A 12,416-nucleotide genomic window follows, 5' to 3' on the forward strand; every position below is an offset into this window, starting at 1 on the left:
TAAGGGCAGAAGAGAGATAAGCCCGGAATAATTCGCATTCACTGTGTTGGAGTACAATGATTGTGTTGGAAACGTGTGTGTGTGTGTTTGCATTCCTGTGCTCACAGTCCTGAGCCATGCGCTGTAATTAACACAAAAAAGTCTTTGCTTCACGTACTGAAACCGAGCACGAAAGATTTTATTTTTTTATGGAATTCACTAGTTTGCCCATATTTACTAAAACTTACAGGATTCGCAGTTATGCGAAGCATGCGATCGATTGCGTTTTTTCGATTATTTCTGGTACTTTGTTTTTGCAGTGTCGTTGTTCAGGTATAATTTTTGAGTTTATTGCTCCAGAATTACATTTTATCAGAGACAAATGAAACATTTTTATATGAAGCATATTTATAAACACCATCAGCAGCAACAAACTGCAGTTTGTAGAAGACATTTTATCTTCATTTGGTTAATCTGATTACGATTCATTGTTTGTAAATATATGTTGATTCGTTGTCACTTTCAGTTTGCTCGCACCGAAAGTGGAAATTACAAGGTTTCACATTAATTTTTAAGATCAATTTCTAATTTAAAAAAATATCGCAGTCTTTGGCTGCTGCATTTTGAGAAGAGGAGGAATTTACAGTGCTTGGAGGAAGCTGAATATTTGACGTGAAATTATGCTCTGATTAGTAGGTTATTGCTTTCATTGAATGTGTGGATGATATTCTAACTGACAGTTGTGTTGGAGATCCTCATGTTAAATTTTATATTTGATTGCCTTTATTTAACGCACTAGTGAAGTGGAAGAATAATTTCTGGTACCATTTGAGATATAGATTCTGTGACTTACGGTTGACTTTTTTTTAAAGAGCGGAGTATTTAAAAAAAAAAAAAAAAAAAAAATCTTTCTTCCTGCTTTTCCCTCCTCACCCCCCAATTTTTCCCCTTTCCTAAATTCTATGACTCATGATGCTTAGGTTCTACAGGTGATAGTCCTCCTAAAAACTCGTCGAGGTGCTCATTCTTCATGAATGAGCCTAGACAGTTAGTGTAAGCTGACTATCACTGGATATTGAAGGGTCGAAGCTTCTGAATTTTTTTCCCTGTCCTCGCGACTGTCCAGCAGTGCCATTGGATAGTGGACAGGAATGGGACACTGGTTTTGTTTATTCCACAACCCACCTTAATAAAAGTGCCTTCCTTGATTGCAATTGGGGAACTCATTACAGACTAGAGTGCAAACTTGGGACCTTACCAGTGTTTGTCTCGGTATGTTAACAAGCAGTGCTTTTACCCACAAGCGACGAGAGACAAGTATATGTATATAATCCTTTTCTTCTCTCCAATTTCCTCCTTTTGTCATGGCAGACAGTGACTAACGAGCTATTCCACCATCATTGCAGTCCTTCTCCGTATGACCATGTGTTAGCTTTGCAGCCAACATGTCCGCTTTCCAACAGAAGTCATTCGATTGCGATTACTAGCAGGAGTCTGATTGATCTATTTTTCGCCACCTCTCTAACCAAGGGCAGCTTTTATAATATTGATGCTGTTGGCCCATCTGAGATCAGCTAACTCGAAACAGACTGTAGAACATGCAAGTTAGTTGGGTTGTATGACTTAGTGGTACATAGGATTACCTAGGATATACGGCACAGAAACAGGCCATTTGGCCCCACCAGTCCATGCCGGCGTTTATGCTCCACACGAGCCTCCCGTCTTTCCTCATCTAACTCTTATCAGCATAACCCTCTATTCCCTTCTCCCTCATATGCTTGTCTAGCCTCCCCTTAAATGCATTTATACTTTTCATTTCAACCACTCCGTCATAGCGAGTTCCACATTCTCACCATTCTTTGGGTAAAGAAGTTTCTTCTGAATTCCCTATTTGATTTCTTAGTGACTATCTTCTATTGATGGCCTCTAGTTATGCTCTTCCCCACAAGTGGTACACAGATTCATGCCTTTACACACAATGCCATTGAGGAGCTTTATGAAAATGATCTGTTTGTTTCCCTGATGTCTTGGCCAATGTATACTGAGTCATGCTGACCAGGAAAGTTTTGTACTTGATCCATGGTCTGTGCTCAGATAGCTGATCTCAGCTAGGGTGGTGGTTGGGGCACTATAGTTTGCATTAGAGCCCCTGGAGTAGGGTCCCTTGCTAGAAGTGGGTGTTGGGCGAGGACTGGGTTATGCTTGACTGTGATACCCCCTGAAGTCAAATTGCCTTCCGATGCTTACCATCAAGGCTCTTAAATGAATATTAACCACTTTGGCTAGGTTCTGGAGAGCAACTAACGCCAGTTGGATTGTACCCTAGCAATGACTTAATGTCTTCAAAAGCAGGGGAGAAAATTGGCGTGTATAATAACATAACATAAAAGGAAATAATCTGTTCCTTATCAGGCCAGTATCGGCTTTCTTCCATCTGTCTCTGGGTCAGCTGAAATGGCAGACGTGATGGAGAGCTGGTTGCATCTGTCACAATATCACCTGCTGCCTGGGAAATTGGATCAAATTTCAGGCAAGCAGTAAGCTACTATAACAGTCTGCTTAGTTAGTCCACATGCAAAACTGACGCTGGAATGATAAATATATTACTGATGACTTAAAAATGCAACTTTTTTTTATTCATTGATGGGATGTGGGCGTCGCTGGCTGGCTAGGCCTGCATTTAGTGCCCATCCCTAATTGCCCCTGAGAAGATGGTGGTGAACCGCCTTCTTGAACCGCTGCAGTCCATATGGTGTAGGTACACCCACAATGCTGTTAGGATGGGAGTTCCAGGATTTTGGCCCAGCGACAGTGAAGGAACGGCAATACAGGTCCAAGTCAGGATGGTGTGTGGCTTGGAGGGGAACTTGTAGGTGGTGATGTTCCCATGCGTCTGCTGCCCTTGTCCTTCTAAGTGGTAGAGGTCGCGGGTTTGGAAGGTGTATAGATTATTGGTAGTAGAAGTGGAGTGTTAGTAATTTAGCCACCAGTAATAATCATCATCTCAGGCAGTCCCTCGGAACCTAGGATGACTTGCTTCCACATTAAAAATGAGTTCTCAAGTGACTGATGAGTCCAATATGGGACCTACAGTCTCTGTCACAGGTGGGGCAGACGGTGGTTGACGGGGCGGGTGGGTGGAGTGCTTGGGTTGACGTGCGCTTGGCTTCCGGTTGCTCCCGGCGAAGAGACTCGAGGTGTTCGGCGCCCTCCCGGATGCTTCTCCTCCACTTTGTCCTCTTTTTGTTAGAACCGGTTAACTGTAAATTAACTGTAACTTAATAAAACGTTAACTAAAACTTAACGTTAAACTAAAATTTGGTTTGCCAGGGTGACTATGCACTCCAGTCCCCGCGGCGCCCACCGGTCTCTGAAGGCCTCAAGTGTGCCGGCGGACACCACGTGCTCCATCTCCAGGGCCACCCGGACGCGAACATAGCCGCGAAGGAGAGGCAGGCAATCGGGCCGGACAACCCCCTCGACCGCCCGCTGCCTGGACCTATTAATGGCCACTTTGGCCAGGTCCAGGAGCAGTCCTACGAGGAGGTCCTCCGACCTGCCCGCTCCCCTCCTCACCGGGTGACCAAAGTATCCACTTTGTGCGGTCTTGGGCCAGGGATTCCCAGCTGTCAGTAGGGATGTTGCACTTTTTCAAGGAGGCTTTGAGGGTGTCCTTGAAGTGTTTCCTCTGCCCACCTGGGGCTCTCTTGCCGTGTCGGTGCCAAATGAAGGCACGTAACTTCATCTAAAGCTTGAAATGGGGGCAGGTATAATCCTCAAAATGATTATAATGAATTTGTCACAATTAGTTTAAATTGTCACATTTGTTTATATGCCCCCATTTTAAACTTTCATTTGAAATATTATCAAAATGTAGCCTTTTCAGTTCCAAAAGTAAATTTGTGCTAAGTAATTTTAAATGTTTTCATTTCGCTCCATGGTGCCCGTAACTGAGCTGGAGGGTGGGTGACTTCTGGCTTCGCTGCTGTATAACTGTGATTAAACTGCATGTCCATGTGGTCTTTTGTGACTTGTCCTGTAGTCACAAATAAAATGTCACCAAAAGCGAGAAGCTTGACCTCTGTGCACTATGTCCTTCTGATGAGATGATGCTCTCAGCACACACAGAGATCCAGGTGTGACATCGGGCAGTGGAGTATAAATGTACTAAGCCACTGTGCTACATATATTAGAAACAAGACCTTTCATTTACTTTTTGTCTCTTTACACATTTTCCTTTAGTATGCTTATGCTGTGGCGAGCCTTTTAATGTTTGATGTTTCTGGCTTGGGTCATTTCTTTTATTGGAAGAATTTTTCTTCTGCCGATTTGATAATCAAAGGGAATTGGATAAATACTTTTGGAAGGAGATGAGAGTTTTGTGCTCAAGGATGCATGCGAAGAAGCGACATGCATGTCATGGGTTCTGAAGTTCTTGTTTTTTCGGTACGCTCAGATTAATGATGTATTGGGAAGAGGGTTTGAATGTCTTCACAAGATAGGTTTGGATTAAGAAGGTCTTTCAGTTCACCTAGTTGTATTCTTCCAGAATACAAACAGTACTGTCCATCATATCTGCCATTCCAGTTGACCCAGAGACAGATGGGTGGCAGGCAACACTGACTGGATAAGAAACAGATTATTTCCATTTATGTTATACTACTCATGAGTCCAGCATCATTCATCTTTCCTTGCATTATGTTCCTGTTGTTGATCACTCTGTGTAAAGAAACAAGTAAGTCTCAACCTATTCTCTTTTCCTGTGTAGCAAAGTTTAATTTTGTATTTACTTTTTCTGTTCTATTAAGTCGAATACATCTCTGAGGTATCTTCTAGGATGAAGAGCCCAAGCTTATAAGTAGCTCCTTGTTGCGTTTCCCTCTGGCACTGACCATCAACCTTGTTGCTTTCCTCGGGACCACTTCTAGGCCTTGAAGAGCCCCCTTATATCGCAGCAACCTGAACTGTATACCCTACTGTAGGTGCATCTGTCCTGGTCAAGTGAGAAGAAACTTGCTATTTGTGGAGGTGATGGTCCAAGTGACAAAGCTGCAGTTTGTGTAAAAGGTGTACCAGCTGCTCGTTGTGCTGAGCAGTGATGTCACAATAATTGAGGGAAACATGGGAATGGATTTGGATTTTCCCTTTCAGAATAGAGGGAGTTATAAAGAAATTCTAGAATAATACAGCACAGTAGGAGGCCATTCGGCCCATCATGCCTGTGCCGGCTCTTTGGTAGAGCTATTCAATTAATTCCATTTCCCTGCTCTTTCCACACAGTCCTGTATAAAAGAAAAAATAATTTCAAGTATTTATCCAATTCCATTTTGAAAGTTACTATTGAATCAGCTTCCATCACCCTTTCAGGTAGTGCATTCCAGATCATCGCAACTCGCTGTGTATATAAAAAAAATGTTTCCTCATGTCACCTCTGGTTCTTTTGTCAATCATCTTAAATCTGTGTCCTCTGTTTACTAACACTTCTGCCACTGGAAACAGTTTCTCCTTACTCTATCAAAACCATTCATGATTTTGAACACCTTTATCAAATCTCCTTTTTAAACGTCTCTGCTCTAAGGAGAACAACCCCAGCTTCTCCAGATAACTGAAACCCCTCATCCCTGGTAGCAATCTAGTAAATCTCTTCTGCACCCTCTCCAAGGCCTTGACATCCTTCCTAAAGTGTGGTACCCAGAATTGAACACAATATGCCAGCTGAGGCCTAACCAGTGTTTTTATAAAGGTTTAGCATAACTTCCTTGCTTTTGTATTCTCTTCCTCTGTTAATAAAGCCAAGGTCCCCATATGCTTTTTTAACAGCCTTCTCAACCTGTCCTGCCACCTTCAAAGATTTGTGTACTTATACCCCTGGGTGTCTCTCTTCTTGCACCTCCTTTTAAAATTGTACCATTTAATTCATATTGTCTCTCTTCGTTTTTCCTACCTGAATATGTGACATCTCGGTCATCAGTTGTGTTTCATTCGGATTAAGATCCTACAAAGAGAATTTCTGATTCCAAGCAAGCTATTGAATGGATTATCTAGGGGCAATCTTGATGACTGTTTAAGATTATTGAGAGTTAAGAATGGTAAAGGCATGAGTTGAGAGAATTGATTAGGACACACCATAACAATCTCCTTGAGAATATGGAAATGGCTTCAAGCAACCTAGTACAGTAGTCAGTAATTGGGGTAGGGGTTCTTTTTGTAGGAGGCATTTTGAAGTTCACTCAATTGAGAGTTTCACTTCCTGCAAGATTATGTGTTGAAATACATTAATAAACATTTGTTCAATAAAATATTATGGTAGTCCTGTTTATTTGTAACTTTTTTTAAGGAAGTTCGGGTGATGAGTAATACTAGGCGCATTTTACTGACCTGCAATATATAGTAAGTGCTCTTGTCATGCTAATTTGGTTCTCCATTCACAGCACTGAAAGTAGCTTTTTGTAAGTTTGAGTTCAATGCATAAATTAGCAAAACTCAGATCTTTTTGATCAAATACATCTGGCACTAGTTTAAACCAGAGTTAAATTGCTTATTGGAATGTTTTTAAAGAGGAAAACAGTTTAGATTGGGTTTGAATTTTATTTAGTATTAAAAGATTCAGGATTGTTTTGATTACGAATCTGGGTTTAAATTGAAAGTTTTCAGTCTTTGACTCTGAATACATTTAGTCGATGAATTTTGCCATTTTACATAAAAAAACACTAAAATGTGATGACCGAAGGATGCGCTCTAGCTCCCTGTCCCAGAGGCGTTCGAAATCGAGAGAAGGATATCTTAGGACCAATATACTTCCATTATTTTACACAAATATACCCTCCCTCTTTCTTTCAGGGGGGTTTTGATCAGTATCACTTCCCCATATCAGTTGGGTGAAGTGCAATATCCAGTTCATGTTTTAGTTCGATAAATTGCACTTGGGAGTTTATTATTCTACTTATCCAGCTATTATATTTTGAGCAGAGAATAATAGTGCCCCTTTCTTTCTCCAAAATCCCCCCACATGTAAGATTTGGATCATGTCCACGCTCAATCTTCTTTTGTCCAAAGAACTCTGCAAGTGCTTCATAATTTAAAATTGTTGAATCCCATAATGTGGAAAGGGTGCCCATAAATATTACAAATGTGGCCCCAATAGGAATCGGTGCAATTAAGTGTTCTTTGCCTTCAGGAAAATTAATAAATAATATTTTCCTTACCCACTGTCGGTAGATAAATAACTTTCTTCCCTTGCATATTATACTTGCATAAATAAACCTCAGCATGTAATACAAGGAACCAACTCTTTATCTTTGCTGATCATCTGTTTAGAGTGTGGACTTTTATTGGACTGACGAGAAATATATTAAACTTAATTTGCTTGTTTCCTTCTTTACCATATATCTCTGCAACAGTACTTAAATTAAATAAACATTCACATTCAGTGAAACAAGCAAAATACTGCAATTGCTGGAAATTTGAAATAAAAACAGAAAATGCTGGAAACGTTCAGCTCAGGCAGCATTTGTGGAGAGAGAAAGTTAACGTTTCAGGTCAGTGAAAGGTCTTCATTTTTATTTACATCTTTATAAAATATTAAAATTAAAGTCTGCCTTTCAAACACTGCCACACACAGATTCCAATTCTTCAGTTTTATACAAATATGTTTCAATCCTCATAACTCTGAGAAATCACAATCATTCCTGCATTGTTGAACCGTACTAGTAGACTACACAGTGCAGGTTAAAGCTTGGGTATTTTGGGAATAAGTTAACATAAGAGGAGAAACAAGTTGGATTTATGTAACGCCTTAACATTTGTCTCAGAAATGTCTCAAATACTTCACATTGAACTAATTGCTTAGTGCAGTGGCTATTATGTAATCAAACACAACTGCTAGTTTGTTCAAGGCCGTAAGATATATAACCATTTAACCTGTTTTTGGTGATGGTTGAAGGAGAAATGTTGACTTAGGCATGGCAATAACTATCTGCTGGTCTTTGAATACTGTAATGGTATTTTAAATGTGTACGTGAAGATGTACAGATGAGGCCTTGGTTTTACGTGTTACCTGAAGTAAAGCACTGCTGACAATGCGGTACACTTGGTACACTTGAATATCTGCCAAGTTTATATGCTTCATTCTAGGGGTGGAGTTTGAACCCACAACCTTCTGACTCTGGGGGCTACCATCTGACCCAAGCTGACACAAGATGTGGATGTGTTGGTGTGTTTCCCTAAGTGCTGAGCTCCACCACTTGGCTCCACTGTTATGGGAATGGTGCTTCTTCTCGAGAGTGGAGAATCTCAGTATGAGTTTATCTAGATTTAGTCTTAAGCATATATTGTCATGTGATGTCATTGTAAAAGGCGACATACTGCTGTGATGTCATGTTTTGAATTATATATGTAGTGGTACTTCAGTTCTGAGGATTGAGAATTTAGTGACTTCGTCTGAATTCACATTTAAAACATTGATATTATTCCTCTGGGTGCTATGCCTCCAGATCCTTTTCATATCATTTTCCCCATTTCTCCTAATCTTGCATTTCTAAGTAGCTAGATATTATTTCTATTATCTTTGGATGTACAGTACATCAGTATCTTCTAACTTAATAGTTTGTTAGAACCTACTGGACAATGTTTCCTGCAGGGTAAGGAGATCGATGTAGGATTTCATTGCTGTCAATTATGTGCACAACCCCCCCCCCCCAATCCTTATTTCCTCCATTTTTGGTGACAACTTTTTCTGGCTTAAGAGCTTTGACTTTTTTTGTTGTTTTCTCTGTTCTGTTTGCTGCCAAAACCCCCGATGAACACTTCTACTGTGACTTTTCAGGCAGAGCCTTAAGGCATTTGTACACTCAGTGTAACCTCTGTTGACTGCGTTCCACTAAATTATGGGTCTACAGTTCTGTTGGGATAAGACGTAGAGCTCGTAGCTATGTTGAACATGGATAGCCAGTGACCCAAACCAAAGAAAGAACCAACATAGCATCTTTAGAATACTCTGTAATAAGTTGCCTACAGTCAGTAGCTCAGGAACTGTTTCTACGCTTGGATACATGAGATTTTGTTCATCATCTATTGCGGGGATGGCTACTGCCGTTACCTTTTTTGTGTGGTCCATGTTACACCACTGTGTTCAGTTGTCTGTTAAACTGCAGGCTTTTTGCATAAAATGTCTGTTACTGATATGTCATGTAATACAACCTTTCAGTAAATCAGCTTGATAGCAGTTTTTCCCCTCTCCATTTGAAGAAGGAACCTGACATTTGTTGGGCCTCTCTCCAGATCATAGTACTGAGAACCAGAAGGTTGTAGGTTCAAGTCCCTGGAATTAAACTTGGCTGACACTTCATTGTAGTACTATGGGAATGCTGCATTGGCACAGGTGCTTTCCTTCAAGTGAGATGGCTCCAACACCATCATCAAGTTTGCGGATGATACCACGGTAGTAGGCCGGATCACCAACAACGATGAGTCAGCCTACAGGGAGGAGGTCCAGCATCTCGTGAAGTGGTGCGCCGATAACAACCTGGCCCTTAACATCAAGAAAACCAAAGAAATCATTGTGGACTTCAGGAAGTCTAAAGGCGGAAGTCACACCCCCATTCACATCCATGGGGCTGTGGTGGAAAGGGTGGACAGCTTTAAGTTCCTCGGAGTCCACATCACGGAAGACCTCTCCTGGTCCCTCAATACCTCCTCTCTGGTGAAGAAGGCCCAGCAGCGCCTATATTTCCTAAGGAGGCTGAAGGGATCCTGAGCGGCAGAGCAGGGCTATAAAAGCCCCAGAGACCCAGGTAAGGCCTCACAGCGTCGGCGGGAATCCTGAGCGGCAGAGTGGGGCTATAAAAGCCCCAGAGACCCAGGTAAGGCGTACCAGTCTCCAGTCTGGAAGGAGAGAGGTAAAAAGTAATCCAAGTGTGACGTCACCAGAAAGCGGGTAAGTGATTGGTTGGTAAGTATTTCTCCCTTTTAAGCTTAAATCTCTTTGGTTTATAGTTTCTAAGGTGTGATATTCACCATCTAGAATTGGGGCAGAGGATATTTAAGAATGATATTAATAAATTTAATTAATTACATAGAATGGGAGATCAGGTGATGTGTTGCTGCTGCAATATGTGGGAGCTGGTGAACACCATTGATGCTCACAGTGATCACATTTGCAGTAAGTGTTGGCTGCTCGAGGAACTCCGGCTCCGTGTTGAAGAGCTGGAGTCCGAGCTTCAAACACTGAGACACATCAGGGAGGGGGAGAGTTACCTGGACTCTGTGTATCACGAGGTAGTCACACCAATTAGATTAATTAATTCAGATGTAGTCCGTGGCCAGGGTCAGGATGGTGTGACTAGAAGTGAGGCAGGTACGGGGATCCAGGAGGTAGTGTTGGAGGAGCCGCAGCCCTTGCACTTGTCCAACAGGTTCGAGGCTCTTACTCCCTGTGGGGACAGGAGCAGGGACTGCAGGGAGGATGAGCAACCTGGCCACAGCACCGTGGAGCAGGGGGCCATTCAAGTGGGGGGAGTTAAAAGAAATGTTGTAGTGGTAGGGGATAGTATCGTTAGGGGGATAGATAGAGTTCTTTGCAGCCGAGAGCGAGAGTCCCGAAGGCTGTGTTGCCTGCCCGGTGCCAGGGTTAAGGACATCTCCTCTGGGCTGGAGAGAAACTTGGAGTGGGAGGGGGAGGATCCAGTTGTCGTGGTCCATGTTGGTACCAACGACATAGATAGGACAAGGAAAGAGGTTCTGCTGAGGGAGTTTGAGCAGCTAGGGACCAAATTAAAAAGCAGAACCACAAGGGTAATAATCTCTGGATTATTACCTGAGCCACGAGCGAATTTGGCTAGGACAAATAAAATTAGAGAGTTAAATGCGTGGCTCAGAGACTGGTGTGGGAGAAATGGGTTTTGCTTCCTGGAACACTGGCACCAGTACTGGGGCAGGAGGGAGCTGTTCCGTTGGGACAGGCTTCACTTGGCCAGTGCTGGGACTAGAGTCCTGGCGGATCGTATAACTAGGGCTGCAGAGAGGGCTTTAAACTAACTAGTGGGGGGGAGGTTCCTAGAGAGCAAATAATAAAAATGACAACAGAGAAGGTCATAGACTTAGGTAGCAGTGGGGAAATTAAAAACCAGAGCGTGTCAGGAAGGGGCAGAAGGTATAGAGTAAAAGGTAAAGTAATAAAAAGGGCAAAAGCAGGAACTAAGTGTCACAAAACATCTTTGAAAGTTCTCTATCTGAATGCACGTAGCATTCGTAACAAAATAGACGAGTTAATGGCACAAATAACTACATATGGGTATGATCTTGTGGCCATTACAGAAACATGGCTGCAGGGTGACAATGCCTGGGAATTAAACATACCAGGTTATTTAACGACCAGGAAGGACAGGCAGGAAGGAAGGGGAGGTGGGGTGGCTATGTTAATAAAGGAAGGAATCACTGTAACACAGAGAAATGATATTGGGTCAAAAGATCAGGATAATGAAACAGTTTGGGTGGAGGTAAGGAATAATAAGGGGAAAAAACACTAGTGGGCGTAGTCTATAGGCCTCCGAACAGTGGCAACTCTGTTGGACGGAGTATCAATCAGGAAATAGTTGAGGCTTGTAATAAGGGAACATCTATAATTATGGGGGATTTTAACTATCATATTAATTGGACAAATCAAATTGGGCAGGGCTGCCTTGAGGATGAGTTCATTGAGTGTATTAGGGATGGGCTTCTTGAGCAGTATGTAACTGAACCGACCAGGGGGCAAGCAACCTTAGATCTGGTCCTGTGTAATGAGACGGGATTAATTAAAAATGTCCTAGTAAAGGATCCCCTTGGAATGAGTGACCATAACATGGTTGAATTCCATATTCAATTAGAGGGTGAGAAGGTTGGATCTCAAACAAGCGTGCTAAGCTTGAATAAAGGAGACTATGAAGGTATGAGAGCGGAATTGAGTAGAGTGGATTGGGAAAATAGATTAAAGGGTAAGACGATACATGATCAGTGGTGTACATTTAAGGAGTTATTTTACAACTTCCAAAAATATATATTCCACTGAGAAGAAAAGGGTGTAAAAGAAAAGACAGCCATCCGTGGCTAAGTAAAGAAATTAAGGATAGTATTTGACTAAAAACAAGGGCATATAAGGTAGCCAAATCTAGTGGGAGGATAGAGGATTGGGAAAACTTTAAAAGACAGCAAAAAATAACAAAGATTGATTTAAGAAAGGGAAGATAGATTATGAAAGTAAATTAGCAAAAAATATAAAAACAGATAGTAAGAGTTTTTATAGTTATAAAAAAAGAAAAAGGGTGGCTAAAGTAAATGTTGGTCCCTTCGAGGATGAGACCGGGAAATTAATGGTGGGAAATATGGAGATGACAAAAACACTGAATATTTTACATCAGTCTTTACAGTAGAAGACACTAAGAATATCCCAACACTGGACA

At 41.8% G+C, this 12,416-nt stretch overlaps 1 protein-coding gene across 1 annotated transcript in view; it reads left to right on the forward strand.

The window, feature by feature from the left end:
- The window catches only part of LOC147116585 (ankyrin repeat domain-containing protein 11-like), a 194,983-nt gene that overhangs the window by 428 nt on the left and 182,139 nt on the right, over nucleotides 1–12,416 (forward strand). The gene's annotated exons all lie outside the window — the stretch shown is intronic.

This window comes from Somniosus microcephalus, chromosome 6 (assembly GCF_052327205.1).
Source record: "Somniosus microcephalus isolate GS21.2 chromosome 6, FLI_Smic_1.0, whole genome shotgun sequence".
NCBI classification, from domain to species: domain Eukaryota; kingdom Metazoa; phylum Chordata; class Chondrichthyes; order Squaliformes; family Somniosidae; genus Somniosus; species Somniosus microcephalus.